Genomic DNA, 19,721 nt, shown 5'->3' with positions numbered 1-19,721 from the left:
GCATACTTTAACATTAGTGGCTGTTAAAAAAAAAACAAAACCACAAACAAACCCAAAATCAATCAACTACCCCCCACCTTTCTAAGACCCAACAAAGGTAGTATTGAAACCAACTGTTGCTGTAATGTCAAAACACCAGCAATGTTAGGAAAGAATAAAAAAAAAAAAAAAAAAAAAAAAAAATAAATAAAATAATTTGCTATTTTAAGACATTTTCTTTGGCCTGAGGAGATTCTTAATTTTGTATATGTCATGATCTCAAGTTATCACTGTGTCCTGGTTTCAGCTGGGATGGAGTTAACCACCTTCTCAGGAGCTAGCAGCTAGCATGGTGCTGTGTTTTGGCTGTGGTGTGGGACTTTTCAGTTCCCCAGGCCTTGTTAGTGAAAAGGCTGGAGGGGCACAATGAGCTGGGAGGGGACACAGCCAGGCCAGCTGACCAGAACTAGCCAAAGGGATATTCCATACCATGGGACGGGCTGAGCCTGGTGTATACCTGGGGCTGGCCGGGGCGGGGGTCGTTGCTCGGGGACTGGGTGGGAGCAGCTGCGCGGTGCAACACCGGTCCTCCCCCCCCGTCCTCTGGGTTTAGTCTTTCCCATCCCCTTTTCACTGTAACTGTTACTGTCACTGTTGTTATGATTGTTCTTTCATTTTTGTCCTGTTTCAACTATTACATTGTTCTTATCTCAGCCCTGGAGTTCTACATTCCAACTCTCCTCCCCATCCCTCGGCGTGAGGGGGAGCGAGCGGCTGCGGGGTAATGAATCACCATCCGGGGTTAAACCATAACACACTGAAAATTTTGGATCCTTATACTGATTCCAAATGGCTGTAGAGGGAATGTACTGCATTTGTGTTCCTCTCAAAGTCATCATGACCAAAGTTTTCTAATCTGTGCATTGGTGTGAAAACACACTGTCCTTATAAAAAATGAGCATTTTCCTTGCATTCTGTAATAGTATTTAATCTGGGTAGATTGTCAAGCTAATTTGTCTATATATCCTGTTTCTCTTCAGTTGTTAATAATACCTTTCTTAATTTATTGTGTAGTTTTCAGCAGCGTAAGAGTGATTTTTTTAAAACTACTTATGTAATTTAGCTTGGCTAACATGTACAGTATGCTATCAAAAAAGGCAAAGCAAAGGTGAAGCAACTTGCGCATTGACTGGATACCATTAGAAGTACAGCTCTAAAGGGTACATTTAATAAATTATTTTTTAAAAAAACAATATTTTAATTTTTTTTCTCAGATAATTCCATATTTAAGAAGTGTAGAAATATTGTCAACTAACCATCTAAGCATGAGAAGCACAAAGCACAGTTAAAAAATTGAGTGACCATATCCTGGGAAAGTTACACTAACTGCAACGGGAAACTTGAAAACATAAGGTATTAATGGATCAGCCTTTCTAAGCACGAAAAATTTAGTTTTATTTCTGTATTTATTCATCAGTTGCTTACTTAAAATCACATTCAACCTTATTGCTTTCAAAAAGCTCTTCACTTCAAATTTTTACTTGATTATTCAGTTTGTGCCTATTGTTTATGGGTAAAATGACAGTCATTCAAGTCTAATTCAAATCAACTTAGATGACCCAAGTTTTAATAAAGTGGATCAATACTTTAAAAATAATTGATCCCTTGGAAACATCTATAGGATTATCAAGTAAATCATATATATATACACACACACATACATATTTTTTTAATAACAACATTTCAAATAATCTTCAAAAAATGTTTTTATTATTACATGCTGTGGGACTTTCCAAAAGAAAGGGTGTCTTTTTTATTAGAAGTCTATAATATCATTGAGATTGTCTATCATTCCTCTCAATAAAAAATACAGGGAACAGTTTTAGAACACAAACAGGACAGAAGGGGTATGTAGTGTATGTGCATATTAACGTATACATAATGTGTACGTGTGATATCTATACATATACATATAACATACATTATTTTTTTTCTCTACTGTTTATCATTTTCCTGCACCCAGTAATTAAACATACCAGAGCTTCATGCTGACTGATGACATGTTGGACTAACCATTACATGCCTTCCAGCAGCCCTTGCTCACAGTACAGCCCGACTCATTTATGAGGTTACTATGTAAGTGTTCACTAATAATAGTAGTGTGTAGTGAGCTAAAAAGTGCTGGCAAGCACTAAAATGGAGTAAAAAGAATGATCTGAATTGTCACTTACCATCTCTTATATGTAATTATCTTCTATTACATTAGCAGAGTAATTTAATTGTTGTGGATGTTGGTACCTGTAATCACATAAACTGTAGATCAATATAAACTTTCACTTCTACTCCAGAATTTGAAAACAGAATAGCTGAGGTACCCAAGCACGTTTTCCTAATGAAACCAACAGCAGGTGGATGTTGCAAATGGTGGATAACACTTGTCCTGAAATCACCTGTTAGAAGGAAACTAGCCCTAGGCTAACTTTCAGCACCAGAGACCCACCAGTTTAGGTATTCTACCAGAAGCATCCCTCACAGGAGTCTCCACAGTGCATCTGTCACATGAATCATTGAAGTAATTTCATTGCACTCTACTGCATTAAGTAAAAGGACAGTATCAGTAGTCACTGATCAGTCACATTTCTCAAACTTCTGTTTTGTCTTATAATCAGAATAACTTGCACCTGGTTTATTCTGGTTAGTGAGGGTTTTTTAAACCTCATTTTTTTACTGGATAATACTGTACCACTTCAAATTAAATATAACCAGTCCTCCATTGGTCATACCTACCCAAATATCATTGTTTAACAGTTGCTAATTAACATTCAGCTATTAGTAAGAAAGTTACATCATAGCTAGTTCTAGCCTTAGTTTTTTCATGATGTATACTTTTTTCCAGAAGTATAAGACAAATTGCTAAGACTTTCATCTTTTTAGCAATTTTTTATTAATTACAGTTCACTCTAGTTTTAAAGTGGGGAAGTCTGCATTTGATTTTTCAATTAGAAAAAAAAATAAATGAAAAATTCTGGTGTTTAAAATAATGGCTTTGTCTTTTTAAAGTATTATTATTAATGTTAAACCTAACATTAAAAAGTTTCATCATTATGTTTTAATTTATTTCAGTGGACTTATGTTTATTTCTTTTCTGCACAGAAAACTTTGAAATTCTTTTTACTTCTCCCAGTTCATATGAGGAGAAGCATATGGAAAATCGGGGGACAAGTTCTGATTAATGAAATAGTTAATCTATGAAAGCTGGAACAAACTTTAAGCACTTTGCCATCAGTATCACCTAGTCTCTGCTATCAGTATTCCTATGCATATCTGGCACAAACTACTACCCAACTTTCAAAATAAAACATTACTCAACCCTACTTTAACTGGCGTTATGGTTATTGAATGTTGCTGTTTTCTATACAGAACTGCCCTTTTTGCCAGACCTTACAAAATTTCTGACAACAGAGGCTTCTAATAGAAGTATTTTGTAAATTTTGGAACATCAGTTGGGCTTGAAATTCCCTTAAATAAACCCAAACAAATATTTTTAGGTACCTGCTTTGGAAAAACATTTGGAAAAATTAATAAGAGGCACTGGTGATTATAAACATCTGTCCTGCACCACTGTTTTAGGCCCACAGACCATTTTGAAATCACTCTGACTGGTTTATTTTAAGTGATTAATACAGCAGTGTTTAAGAAAAATATCTATGGGATTTACTGTACGGAGCATTTATTGTAAAGAGAGTAATAGATCTGCTACTGTATGAAGGATAGGTTTGCCTTTTCCCTTATTTCACTGGTGATAATTTTTTTGTAGTTTACTTTTACGAGAACAACTTACTGACAAAGCTGTGTTTAAATTTTATATCTATCTATCTATCTTGTGAACACTGTTGAGCATCAAAAAGACACCTCTATGTCTTTTACTTTTTTCCTTTTTCTTGTTAATACTGGTACACACTGCTGCAGAATTGTGCTGTATAAATAACATAAATTAAATAGCCATGCTCTTTTGGGAAAATAAAACATTTCTCATCTGCTGAATAAAATACCTTTTTCACTTTCAAAGCTATGCAGAACTGCCATATTTTATACAGTAGAGAGTGTTTATATAAGTATGCTTTAGGAAAAAAAATCTGGATGAACAGACTTTATCAGGTGTCAAAACGCATCTGTTGATAAATGGCTTTTTATGTGTTTTGAGTTAACATTAATCATAAAAGGAAGGTATGCCTTCTTAATCTAACCTTCTAGAATAATCATGCATTTAAGCAGAATATAAATTAACTAGAATACATTTATAAGGCAAGTATTCCAAGATTTTATTACAGGAATAAGCCTGGAACAAGGAGGATTACAACTACAAAAATGGGAAATATTTTACTTACTCTTAAGAGCCTGCATATTGTTCAAATTTCAGCTACTCTATTTATTGGATTAATGTTAATTTTGTGTTGTAAATGGAATCTTATCTCTCTGCCAAAGTGAAACAACTGTGTAATACATTAAGTATTACTGTTCATAAATAATAATAGCAGGGTCCTGCTCTGTCTTACAGTTATGTGCAGCTCTGCTATGTACCTCTTAAATATGGTATTTTTTTACGCAATAGAAGGATTATTTGGTAATATAACACAGAACAAAGAGGGAAAAAAAACCCAACCCAGCTCCAAAAAGAATGCAACATTGATGACTAGAGGATAGACCTATGTGTTCTTTTCTGTTAATTAATTTGTAAATTCATTAAACATACAATTCTGAGATGTGTTAAATTCATAGAAGATGAGGCTGAAAAACTTCCATACATTTCAGGAATTCATCTATGGAAATTTCCTCCTGAAGAGAGGGTCACTATGTCTAAACTGCTCCTGACAGATGTTTACCTAACCTGTTCTTAAAAGCATCTAAAGGGAGAGATCCCACATCCTGCCAGAACAATCAGTCATGTTGCTTATATATCCTCACAGCTGGAAAGTTTTTCTTAATGTATAAATTAGATCACCTTCAGTGCAATTCAACCTATTTCTTTTTTTCCTCTCTCCTCAGAGAGACATTTATTTATTCTTCTCAGATATAATCTTCCACAGATTTGAAGGCTGTTAGTTTGTCTCCCTTTTGTTTTCAGTTCTTCAGATTAAACTACCTGAATTTCTCAGACTTTCCTCACAAGCAGATGTTTTCTAGATTTCTGGCCATAGTTGTAACTTTCTCCAGACTGTGTCACACTGGTCCAAAGCTTTGTTTAGATGTGAACTCCAAAACCAGGCAAATTACTCAGCAGAGATCCCACCCATGCTGAAGAAGCAGGAAGGATTTTGCCAGAATATCTAGTTCATGCTAACATTCATACACTCTGGTAGGTTCTTCCAAGAGCAGGACAGGTACAATATGTGTATTGGGAGTGGCAATTAGTCACCTGGTACCCATGCACCTAGGAGATGGACACTAAGGACCAAATTAATCAGCCTTTAAAAATTAGCTGCCTTGCTATTAAGACTACCTCTGCAGGCTGAAGAGCAAACAGCCATCCTAAAGGTAACATGGTGCCTGCAGGTTAGGTCAGCGACAGCCCGTGAGAGAGGGCTGAATTATTTCCTGTTCAAGCCTAAAGTAGAACGGCATTTGGTCTGAGGGCTTAATCCTGGCTTGTTATATTCCCACTTGATCCTGGAAAATCTCTGTCTTTCCTTTAGGCTGGTACCCTTTGCAATCAGCACGAGCCAGACAGGAGGAAGGAGGTGCCTCTGCCTCACTTCTCGTCAGCTGGCTGCCAGGGCTCCTCCACCTTGTGCTGCCCCTGGTCCCTGCGTCTGTGGGTTCAGCGCAGTTCCTTCACGTGCACGCTTAATGGCTGTGCCACAGATTTAAACTCAATATGCAGTGTAAAATACATACCAGTACTGTGGCGGTTTAGTCATTTATCTTCCTGGCCTTTTAAAAATTAACAGGTTGTTAATCTGGTTTGCATATGCAAACATTTTTTTCACTCTAAATTATACACTATTCTGACTCCGTAAGGAGAGCATGTGCCCTGTTTGCCTTTACTAAACTAATAAAATCGAAAGTCTGTTTATAAAGAAAGATTAAACCCATATTCTACTTCACACAAACACAGAGACTTTGTGCTTTAAATTCCTTCCCAGTATACTCTGATGTGGTATATCTCTTGGTTTCTTGATTTAAGCAAAGATTTTTATTTTTTTGTCTTGAATTGAGATTCTTTGAGATGGAGCTGATTTAATATATTTTACTCTCTGTTTCTAACACAGAGCCCTTACTGAATTGTCTGTTTCTTTTCCCTCACAGGACCTCAGCTGATCTTTAATCTCCCTCAGAAGTAGTTCTTGCTGCCTCAAAACAAACAGATCTGACATTTTGCAAATACGTTGTTCTAATCCACTAGTTCCCTAACTAATATTAGTTGTTGAACGGAGTTGATTAGCAGCTCTGCATGGAGCCTTTGCCTGTTTGCAGAGCTGTTGGCTCCTGCCTACGCCAGTGTATAGCAGAAATGGACTTAAAGTCAACAGTGTTGCCACACTGAAGATAGGGAAACATGCCTAGATCAATTTAAATTGCAAGTAGTTATTTTAAAGATTTCGTAATGTCAAACTGTTTATTTTCAGTGACAAATTACAACCAAAGCAGGGTGAAAATACCCAGTAGTAAATTTAGTCTCAACCTAGCAGCACAGAAAAGGAAACTTTAGGAAAATTTGACAATTCTGACATCCCTGGAAAAATGCTTAAATCTTATATAACGATTTTATAACAGAGAAGGTAATAATATCAGTTCAGCTTAATGATGTAGCACAAGACCATTATTTAAAGCCTATCAAAGCTACTCAATAGGTTCTTCTCCATTACTTTAAGCTATGATCCATATTTGTAGACCAATTTAAATAAAGAATAGTTTATGCTTTTTGATTTACTTCTACCTGTTCAAAATCCCTTTTCATTGAAATCAGAAATGATAGCTCACATACATGTTTACATGCATATTTGTGTGTATATGCTCAGGTATACCTGCTGGGTTTTGGTAACAGAATACTTTAAGGCCAGGTATGTGAATTAGAAAAAAACCACAAACTTCTGACACCATGAGCTTAAGAAAAACAACATATGTCTGGGAACTAGCAAATATGAGTGATTTACAGTCCCAGCATCACATTGTGTTATATTACTTTACGTAATTTACAGCATTTAATGTTCTACATAGGTTATCTTATGGTAATGTACTATACCATAAAATGCAATAGAACCAAATATGGATGATGTTTGATTTATGCAAAAGTTTGAATTCTGAGATTCATGTAGAAAAGGAATGCAAACATAGGAACAGTTTTTTGGTTTTGGGAAAAAATAATTTTACAGAAATAATACTTTACACATACTTCACTGGCTTACAGTAATACAAAACTGCATAATACGTGACACGACACAACTTTTCTTTATGGCATGCCTTCTTTGGAGGTTGCACAAACTGAATCTGATGAATTATAGCATAAATTTAATAACCCCTTTTTCTTGTAGTAGTTTCTAGACATGACACTTCTCTACAACTGAATGTGTGTTTGGATTTCCTGACATTTTCCAGGAAGATAGCAAACTGTTGGGATTTTTCAAGTTTGTCTAGAAAAGTTCGCTACACCAGTTACAAGGCAGAAATATCAAAGTTGCTGCATATCTGGTGAACAAATGGTAACTTGCAGATGTTCATAAAAGACTATGTTTCCCTGTCAAACAGATCATGCACACTGTGTAGTCTAGAAAATAATAATTATGTACATTTTGCAGATGAAAAGTGATCTTAAGTCCTTCAGTATCATTTGTACTACCACTTAGATCTTGTTCTAAAGGATCTTAATTATTGAACTTTATTACAGGATATTTTATGGTGGGTTTCTTTGTTCCTGTTAACCATATTGTATTCTTACCAAATACTCATGCCTACATAATGTACCTGTCTTTATATACGTAAAGATATAAACACACACACACTTATGTTCCTACCTATGTTTTCTTTCTATTATATTTTGAATTTTAAAATACTCCTAATAATAGTACAAAGCCTGCTCGTATCATTCTACAGATGCAATAGTTCAGTGTCAATGTTTTTGGCAGGATTTTTAATAACTTCCATCAAAGTGGTAGCATCTGACCCAGAAAAGAAAGGTGTTTACATCTTCTCCAGTGAATAATATCTCACTCCATGAACTTAATTGGAGAATTTGAGCAGACAGGAACTGCTTGATATGAGTAAGGTACTCACAAGTAAGCCTAAAATAATTAAAAATAATTCTTGCCACTCAGTTATTTGCATACATCACTTCATATTAATTCAGAGAATTCTGTGCAACAAATTCCTAATTTATTTTTTCCAATCCTCAATGTATTTCATTTTTGTAATTCCTCACCCCACCCCCCGTGTTTTTGGGTTTTTTTTGTCAGTTGTTCACTGTGTGATTTGATAGTCACAGTATTAAACTCTGCATCCTGTAGGGATGTCTCAGAACCATGGTACAGTTAAGTGTGTAATGAAAACTCTAGACTTCATTGTCCTGTGCAGTTAATCTGCAGAGTTCAGAAAATTACTTTTCAGTGGAAAAACACTATATATTTTGAAATGGAAGATGTATATTGCATCTGGAAAACTTACTTGATCTACTTATTAACTGAACTGATAGATGAGGCCTCTCTCTAGCGTGCCACAGATAATGCTAGCTCAAGGATTATCAGCCATGTACCAAATTAATTTTGTCAGATTCTGAGCCTGGGTCAGAAGGAAGGGTTTGGGGAAAATGGGATGGAAATATGATGGCTTGTTTCATCTGTTGTCTTCAGGAAAAAGGGAGAAATAGGTCTGTTGTGCAACTGTGGCCCATACCTATTATCTTCCCTTGCCAGTCCAAATTTCAGGATGAAAATCCCACTGCCTCACTGACTAAAGTGAAGGCAGTGTTGCGTGCAGTGTTGTTACAGATCTGCTAATAAGTTAGAATTAATTGACTTTATTTGATTCTATAAAATCATTTGGAATAAGAAATATATTTTAATGAAACTTGTTGTTGCAGCAAAAGCTGCTATGAAATCCTCTGTACAGCCCTGTAGCAAGGCCAAAAGAATAGGTCAGAATCACCTAGTAGGAATAATTAGAACTTAGACAATAGACTTAAGATTCAAGATGATTGAAGATAATTGGATACAGTATTTACAGGTAGACTGGGAGAATGCATTGAAATGTCAGAATGCAGAATTAATGGGAAATGGGGAGAGTCGACTGGAACAACTTATAGTTACCTGCCAAGAAATAGTGAACTTTAGTAAAAGATAATTCCGGCAGGGGGAGATCGCGACCACTGACTCATATACCACCTACCCAAATTGTACCCCAGACCCATTTCTAGACTTTTCTTAACTTTACTGCGTAGAATCAGATATGGGAGGAGAGTATGTTAATGATTTTCAGGAAATATTATGATTACGCATGATACTTAATGAATATGCATGAATAAGTTCTATATATGGTGTATGATTTTGAAACTTGGTGTGCGTTGATTGTGAGAGGCCTCACTCATGCACCCAGCCATTAATAAAGAAGTGTCTGCTTATCTACATCACATTGGTGTTGATAAGTTCTTCATTCCGAGATTTCGGTAACAGTATGTTTAACCTACTTTATTTTCAGTATCCGCAGTATTTTTTGGGCAATACAAAATCCTGGCTTTCTAGGTTTTGAATTCAGTTGTCTAATTCATTTGCTTTTTCTACATGTTGTGGATGTGCCTCAAAATTAAAAGATTTGGGATAATGTGCTTTCATTATTAAATATAATCATAAAACTGAACTCTCTGATGATTCACTTTAGCAATATTATAAGGTCTGTTGGCTACTATAAAGTGTGGTAGGAATGAACAAATTCAAATTAATCTCTTACTAATTAGCAGCTTTCTATAAAATCACAGCAAGATGTAAGACCATGAATATGGAAAATTGGTTAGGGAAAATAGAGGCTGTGTTAAAAATGGCATCATTATAATAGATACTAAAACTAATTAAGTTGGGATCTTTGAGGCAGTTTAGTTACCTTTCCATCTATTTATAAAAAGCAATCTGACATAAATTCTGTCAGTTGTGGAAACTCTCATTTGAATAACAGGTCATTAAAAGAGTTAGTGCCTAGTAGATGATACAAATACTTCTAGGATACTTCTGGACTTAATTTAGACATTAAGAGGACCACAAGCCCCTTACTAATAGCACCAAAGCCGCCTTCTAAATTTAATCCTGTCTGGAAAGAAAGGTACACTTGGTAGAAAAGATTCATCTGATTTCTGTTCGTGTAACCTATGTCTTTCTATCACTACCTAGAAAACATAATGCTACCAGGTTAAAAGATAGTCCATTATTTGGTTTTCTGGATATTGTCTGTTACATCTGTTCAGTTTTCTGTTATAACAGTAATAGTACCACTACTGACGTATTGAGTACATCTGACCACCCAGAGTTTTGTATTTTTAGAAAGCCTTTCCATCACTAAAAACAGATTTGAATTCTCCCACTGGTAATTGTAATTATATCTTCACTAGAGTTTAAACAAAGCCCTCTTTTAAATATAAACACCATGATAGGAAACAGTTAAAAAGCTTATCTCATAAATATCCAGAAATATTACAAATCAGTGTAAACTTACAATATCTGATATAGTAGTTTGGGTTTTGGGACATGTGTGTTTAGAAAGAGAAAATTTATATACTGTTAAATGAAAGTTAAAAGGCATTAATACAAGTTTCCTTTATTAACTCTGGAGAGTTGTCCTTTTTCACTTTGTGGTTGGCCACTAGCTCTGATTTCTCCCATCAGAGTCTCCAAAGACAATTGAGCAATTAGCCTTTGTCTTTGAGGCTAATTACTAACAAAACCCAGCTGACCATTAAAGAACTATGTAATCAGTATTTGGTAGACAGGAGACAAAAGAACTAAAACTAGAAGTGGCCGGACAAGGAAAACTTCCCCTTTAGGTGTATTTTATTCGTTCATCCAGCCATTGCATACGTAATATTCCATTAGTTACTAATCCAGGTACAGTTATCCTTACTTATCAGGAGCATGGTGAAAGCACTCCTAATAATTCATTCTTTATGCTGTCCCTGGGGAAAAAATATGTTTTCACCTTGACTGATTTTTTACTGAAAAGGAATTATCCCCCTCAAAACTGTGACATCAAAGAGTACTTGAAATATAAGTGAAATTTTCATACCAAACACTTGCAAAGGAACAAAAGAAAACAAGAGCTAGAGTGAAATAAAAAATACAGTAGTTTTTATTATCTTAAAGCATTTATCCATGATAGACATCATTAAAAAAGTTTGAATTCTATGTGATTAAACACCAAACCAAAAGCTTGCTGTTGCACATAGTATACATAATTAAGTATACACAACAGAAGAGGCTTGAACCATATGGTCTACCACCTCTTACCCAAGGCTGCAACTTCATGATCGCTTAAATCAAAGCACACATACAAAGTCAGTTTTAACTCAATTCAGTTTTCCAAACCATTTTGCCCTACAACCAAGTGAATCCTCAGGAAGAAGGGCTTGAGGGCTGAACAGACAGCTAAGGCAGGAGGAAGGCTTAAGCTTTGGGCTCCAACATGATTGTCCTGCCAAGAGTGGGAGTTATTAAACAGGACTGATTGACAAAGATGTCTAACAAGGTACCTGAGAACATTTCAGAACCTGGGTTCTCCAGATATATCTTGATTCCATATCAGAGTAAGAATAAGGCACCAACATTTACAGCCCATGTCTTGCTTTCCCTGTAAAGAGAATTCCATATGGGCTTTAGAAGAGGTGAAACCATGTGATTTTCAGAAGAGTTGCAGTGCATTTCTTTTCCATGACTGATTCAGATGCTTGGAAGACTGGGATGTATGGCACACCATGAAGTACTTTTGCATTTCAGTATAAATGAAGCTGAAGCCTATCACAGAACATGCTGCATTCTAACATAAGGGACACTGTGGGACAGATGGGAAACTTCAGAAGATATTATATTCTTCAGTTTGTCATTCTGGAGAGGAAATAAACCCACGGAGTTCTTGAATAAAGACTGGTTCTGATCCTGTCTCATTTTGGTTTGGATTTTGTTTGGATTAATACTTACCATTTACCAGTCCCCAAATCCTCCTTCTGTCAAATCAACCCAATTTCCAAACTAACATCATATTCTTGTGATTTAGTATTATAAAAATTTCACTCCTGACAGTTTTTTGGATTAGTCTTTTGCTTAGAAAAAGATGTATACAATCTGAAGATGTTGTTATTCATTGGCTTTAGTATCTGTTTACGTTGCCAGCTGATGTAGTTGCCTAATTTGCTCCTAGGTCCTGTGTAAGTGTAAATTCACTTATAGTTCCCTTTTGCAGTGAACCAACTAGCTCCTTCAAATCAAATCTTAGTTATGATTCTCCAGATTATTCTTTCTGAGTTGTCCTGAAAGGCCATATGAAAAAAAAAAAAATGCATGAGATTTGTATATTTGTTATCCCATGCACTTTTCCAACATTTTCCCAGAACAGTCTGCATCCCCAAGTGCTCCAAAGTGCTTCCCAAGCATAAAGTATATATAACCATTTCATTCAATAAGATTTTCACTCTGATGTTTATGCAACCATCTGGGCTGCACAGACTTTGCCTACTATCAGACACTTTGAACTGTAAAAATCCACATATATAGAATGTGGCAGTTATAGAAACACAACATAGTGCTGAAGAAAATCCAGTGCTCTGTGCTATCTGTTGTAGAAAAAATCAGTTCTCCCTGGAGAATTGGACTGTTCTGAACCATTTAGCTTGTGTGCCTGGCATGCAGCTGTATAGTGCTAAAGAGTAAATTCTCAGCATGGCCTAAGAGCAGTTCATTAGGTAGTTCCATCACAATTTTTATACATGTACTTCAGTTCATGTACCTGAGTAAAGAGAGGTTTTTGTTCCTTTGATGAAGAATGATGCAAAAAATACTTATTATATTTGATTTTCTTAACCATCTGTTTCAGCCTCTGATATCCAAGTAAATAAGCAAGTCGGCAATTCTTTCCTGACTTTTTGGTCCTGACATAATTGAAAATTTTATTTTTGTTTCTGTTGCTGTTTTTAAATTGCTGTTCTTCCTATTCCCACCTTCCTCTTTTTTGTGTTTGTATTTATACACTTCACTTGCTATAGTTGATGTATATTTGTATTGATTTTTATTGTTTCAAGAATGTCAATTTCTTTGTACTTTAATACTTCATTATACTGGCTTTCGGTTTTGTGGGGTTTTTTGTTTGTTGTTGGTTTGGTTGTGGTTTTTTTCTTGCTCCTGCTTCTTTTTTGATAGCAAACTATTTCTTCCAGAGGTATTGTTTTGGCACATATATATATATACTTCATAAAAATGTATGTGAATAGAGACCTCTCCATGATTAAGACTGTCCAGCTACTGTCAATGTCTTCCAGATTTGTTTATTTAAACAAAGGATGTTTATACAGAAGAATAGTAATACCCTTTTACAAAGTGATTTTGCATGAATAAATAAATTATTAAGAATTTATATACTGTCACAGGAAGATATATATTGTTATGGTAGGATAAGAGTCTTATTCTTCATTATTATTATTATCATATATGAAGAACTTGTTATTGTACATTTAAGTGAGATAAATAGCATGTAACAGATACACTCACCCATAAAGAAAAATAAAGTTTTGTAGTGTTGTGTGATGACATTTATTCTGGATTTCCTGGCTTTTTAATATAACTTGGATGTAATTAAAGTTGCTGAGAAATTCCAGCTTGCTTTAAAAATGGGCTTTGAGTACACATACAATTAGTTTAGCACAGGCTTTCAGAATTATCTTGTGTTTCAGAATCCCTTAGCTGACAAGATGGCTAATGCATCTGTGGGGTTTTTTTTCTCCTTTCTCTTTTCATTATGTAACTTTCAATTTCTTTTCCAAAATGCTGGGCAAAATTTCTCCTTGATTCGGAACGAAGTATGGTCTAGTTTACAAAGGCCAATCAGAGGTCAGGTAACAAAAAGGAAATTACGTTCTGTGAAGACATACACACATACACATACGATAAAAACCCACAACCCAAACCCACCAACTTTTTGTCTTGTTAGGCTTTAACATGGTTGGATTTTGCAGACTCCAGTCTTTAACCCAGCACTGCCAAGTCCACCACTAAACCATGTCCCTAAGTGCCATGTCTATACATCTTTTAAATACCTCAAGGGGGGTTGAGAGGGGTTTGATGCCATTTCCTGGCCTCCGCTGAGCCTCCTTTTCTCCAGGCTAAGCAGCCCCAGTTCCCTCAGCCATTCCTCAGAAGACTTGTGCTCTGGACCCTTCACCAGCTTTGTTCTTTGTTCTTTGGACACACTCCAGCACCTCAATGTCTTGCAGTGAGAGGCCCAAAACTGAACACAGTATTTAAGGTGGGCCTCACCAGTGCCGAGCACAGGGGGACGATCACTGCCCTGGCCCTGCTGGCCACACTGTTTCTGATACAAGCCAGGATGCTAAAAAGAACATGTCCAAATGCAAGCAATAGTGGCAGACAGTAGGCTATATACTGCCTCAATCTGAACAGTGTTGGCTGATACAGGCTGTAGATAATCAAACTGTCCATTTCGTTGACATTCCTGGGAAAGGGGGGGGTCTTCGGCACACTTCTTGCAGCAGCACAGATGACAGCTAGAAATAAACAGTGTTTTCTGGCTGAAATGTCTGCCAGTCATGATCATATGCAGGCTCTGCTAGAGGTAGCACAATACTGAGCAAAAGGTTGGGGTAGTAAAACAACTTGATGAGAGGCAGCTGTAGCCCCACTTTCTCTTTACACATTCAATGCTTTTTGCTACTGCATGTGGTTGATTTGCATTGTTACAAGTACAGCTCGGGCTGAATTCAGCCTTAACTCATGATCCACCCCTCTCTAAGACCTTATCCACTTATCCTTTTGTCGATTATTACAATGTTTATGTGAAATCAATAAAAACTGTGGTTTTAAAAAAAATCCCCACAAGTCCTGACCTCACTACAGAGCTGAGAATTCAACATTCATCTGAGGATGATAGCACCCACTGTGCAGAGCAACTGGCCAGCTGGTGAGAAGTTCCGGCTGTCAGCGCAGTGTGGGGAGTTAACATATTTATCAGATACTTGAGATGAAAAAGTGGTAGTTCATGGGGACTTTTTTTTCCCTAAGCCATCTGGTCCTGAGGTGCCTATTACATCTATTATTGAATCATTAAAGTCAATGAGGTGAATAACACGATTAAACTTGTTTACTTGTCATGTAACAGTCGGTTAACAGTGAAATGTAACTTCTACTTTCTGCTTTACTCTGCAATAAAAATACATCTCGGCTCCCCTAAGTGATACCTAAAATTAATGCCAGATAAATATCTTTTAATTTGTAGTTTAATTTAAAAGTACATTAATTCTTTTAACTGTGTTCTACATATGAATATTGCATTGCAGCCACTGCAAAGACTGCTCCTTATAATTAAAACAATAAAACATAAATAATTAGTGATAAGTACAGATATATATACTCATCATTTCGTTCTGCTAATCAGGTAGGTACACATTTATGGAGATCCCTCACAAAATGCAGTTTGGTCATGCAGAATTGTACCAAAGGCATAAAGCTGTAAATACAATCAATACAGAAAAGTCCTATTTGCATTAAAAGGTTTGCAGTATTTTATTAGATACACTCATAAAAGTGTGAATAAGCAGTTACTGTATCACTATAAATGGATTATACTTTTTTGTATTAAAATGAAATTTAAATAATATGGATTATACTGTTTGAATTAATTATTAAAGCCAGGAAATCTCATAGTAGTGACAGTGGAATTTAGTGTAAAAGTTTCAACAGCAATAGTTAATGTTACCCTAGAAATTAGGAACTAAAGATGTCCTTTTATATTTATGTTAAGACCTCCTTTTGGGATCTGCAAATTTTAAAAAGTGCAAATATTCTTACGCTTAATGTAAAATATATCAAGTCAAGTGAATCATGTTCCTAGACTTCAGAGGCTTTAAATCAGAGAATTATTGAATAACACTATAGAGCAATGTAGATAATTACTCATACTGAGAAAAACAGGATTAGGTAAAGAATTAGAAAAACATCAGAAACTATATTTATAGACATGGAATTTGCTTCATTTATGTCTACATGATCAGCTTAAACGGATGTCTATGCCACTCACCAGCCTCACAATCCAGGCATCCAAACATCATACATTACAGTAAGATTTAAGACAAAAGTGTAGCTTAAAATATTACACTGGAGGGAACAGACTTCTGAAATGTCCTGGTAGCTGATCTCTAGCTACTAGCAGGTAAAGAAGTGATACATGGAACAACTGTAGCCCGTTTTTAAAAAAGTAAAAGAAACTGTTTAATATTATTGAAGGTTGTTTAAAATAACTGATTGGGCTTTACCTAGAAATAGAATGGGAATGTTCACCCACAAGGCTGATGAGAGTTTAAAGAGATGTCCCACATACTCTCTGAGAAGTTGGTGCTGAAATACAGTTTTCATTTCTTTGAAGGGATTTTAAACCTATATTTCCATGGTCTAAGGGCATGCCTTCAACTGTTTAAGTGTTCTGCTGAATGAAGATATTGTGGATCATGATGAACTCAGTCATGATAGTCATGTCATTAATTCCAAGGTTTATTTCCAGTGGCAGTCTATTGCAATGGATTCCTCATATAAAGTTGTTTATTCAGTCTTTCTATGGAATCAGGATTTGCTTTCATTATGAATGTTCTTGTTGCTTTGTCATTCAAGCTTTTTCCCATGCTGAGCTTTTTGCAGGGGAGGGTGGGAGGTGTCTTTTGTTGTTGGTTTGGTTTGGTTTTTTTGAGGCTTGTTTGTTGTTTGTGGGTTTTTTTAATCTTCTTTTCTGAGTTTGTTGTAAAGAAGGATTACAGATGAGAAGGTGTGTACCTCAGGATGCATCACAAGATTTAATAAAGAAGCCATTGGCCTAGACTCAGATGAAAGCATACTCCATAGGATTTCATTATTATATCCAGGATACTAAATGTATTACAATCTCAGCAATTCTTTTTGCTGTCTGTTTCAGCTCTCCATCTGAGGACCAGAGAATAGATTTCATTTTATTACATTGCATTGGTTAATCTTGTTTTGGTTTTTATTTTGTTTATTTTCTTGATATTATTTGAACAAACGCATGATCTTTTTTTCTTGTGTAATACCACTGTGAAATATTAGATTAAAGAGATAATTAGCATATTAGATTACCATTTATCTCTCTGCTATACATCCTCCACTTTGTTAATTACTCAGTAAAAATTACACAGCAGTTAAAATATTTTTTTAAATTAATATAAAACTACAAAATTAGTAGAATAAATCCAGAAGTTTAACACAGATGTAGATAAGTAATCTAGGGACTTAATTGGAATTGCAAGGGGGCTGATAACTTTTATACATATTACCCTAACATATCCACCACTTTTTGCTCAGAATTTAGAATGTTTGTAATGTTGCACAAATCAAGTGAGCACAGAAGTACCATTATGACAATCTTTTCCAGTTTTCCATTTTGAAGACCAGATAGAAAAGAAATATACAAGAAAATAATACAAGTGAGTTATGAAATTATATATTTGCGATGACTTGGAATTAGATGGAGGCAGGAGACAAACCACAATTTTGCCATTCATCAGTTTAAAACATTAAAAAAAATACAAACTCAAATAATTTAATCACCAGGAACCAATCTGTTCCCTGTTCCCTAATAGGAAGTTTACTAGGTTTGATTTTTTTCACATACACTTTCTGAGAGGAAAAAAGATGTTCAGTATCTATTTATTTATTTTTAAATCAAGAAAGTTTCATTTCAATTTTAGAGTTCCTCCAGTTAAAAAAATACAGTAAGAAGCAGTTGACACGATTTGGCTTATAGTCTTCCAACACCCACATTTCTCCATCTCTTCCACCTGGCAGCTTGGGAAAGCTGCCCAGGTTATACCAGAATGCTTTGGAACAAACCCAGTCCTTTAGCATACTAGGTGTTGACAGGCCAACCTGGTTAACACATGGTTCTGCCAGGAAAAAGAAATAAATGCTGCTCTCTGGTTAAGCTGAATCATATTAGCTTTGAACGTGTCAGATGATCACTTGAAGAATGTAGTTACATTCGTAACATGATCCTATCAGTACTGTGGACAGAATCTGAGTGACTGAAAAAATTAGGAGTTATCACTTTATCGTCAGGTCCTTATGGCTTTTTGGGGAAAAATTAGGGAAGGCAGCTCAGAGAAATAGATATTTTATGTAGTATCTATACTTTTATCTCTGTGTTTACTGCAGTAGGTAGATGTGTCATGTCCTGGAACTGCTTATTTATTTCTATTGATTTTTTTCTATTGATTATGAGGGTAATCTAGAATGCAAAGCATTAGGGTAGCAGTTTGCATTGCTGATGTCCAAGACTGGTCAGACAAGGGTTATCCTTGCAGACTCATACTCATGACAAATTATAGAATAATATATTGTTCTACCTAAGTAGCATCCAAACTGGGCTAACTGTGTTCCGAATTTAAAGGAAAACAATGCAATAGTATTGGTCTAATGCCTGTAAATATAATCTGGTGAGCAACAGAATTTATTCAAATTGGGTTTTTGGGGGTTGGGGTTGGATTTTTATTTATTTATTTATTTTCTTCATTATTCTAATTATTGTTATTGAACTACTGTATTATGGCTGGATTCTCCACTGTCTGGAGGGATGCAGACTTAATCATTCCTCACATTTCAAGCTGGTCTTTAGAGATTTAGTAAGGCTTTTGGTTTTCCAGTAAGAAAGTGTATCTTACTAATGAGACTAAGAAAGTCTACCTCCTTATTTGTTGATTTCTGTGACTTTTGCAGGTAAACAATGTCTGTAAGTGCAGTCATAGACAACACCACTTTTATCCTTTAGTTGGTCAAAACCATATCCAAGCATTCATCAGTGTTGGTGGAGTTTAAAATACACAAAAAATAATCCCTTTTTCAGGTGTATGGGACACAATGACTTTTGTGCAGGAAGGACAATATGACATAGCTGTGTTGTGTCTCTTCTCAGATGTTGCATGATCAGAATGTCTTTAGGTAATACAACTGGAACATTTCATGTGCTGTTTATAGAAAGTGATGATATTGCTTCTGTTCCTAAAGAATGGTTTCATCTTCTGACTTCTCTGAAGTAGAACCAGTTCATATTTCACTTACTTTTCTTACAAGAATGACATTGGTGTAGAGTTGTACAGAGCTGCCCAAGGTAGGGAAGGGATTAAAATTTTCCAATTTGTTCTGCTTTTCTTTGACATTGTTATAAAGATGTGTTCTATAAAGGATAAAAAGACATGCAGAATGCATCTTTGGGTGCACCTGGATGCTGCTTATATATGTTAAAAAAACCCAGTAATTTATGCATGCAAGGATATAGAAGGATGCCGTCCTGTATCAGACCACCACCCTGCATCTCTCTTTTACAGCTCTTCAACGGAAGCACTAAACTTCTAAATACAATCAGCACCATCATCCGCAGAATACATTAATATGGTCATAGATACATTTATTTCTCTGAATTTCTCAGTGTATGGATATGTTGTATACTACAGGAAGACACAGATGCAATAAACCAAAATGACTGTGACT

Source organism: Falco rusticolus, chromosome 2 (genome assembly GCF_015220075.1).
Source record: "Falco rusticolus isolate bFalRus1 chromosome 2, bFalRus1.pri, whole genome shotgun sequence".
Lineage (NCBI taxonomy): Eukaryota > Metazoa > Chordata > Aves > Falconiformes > Falconidae > Falco > Falco rusticolus.
This window is presented reverse-complemented; position numbering follows the sequence as displayed.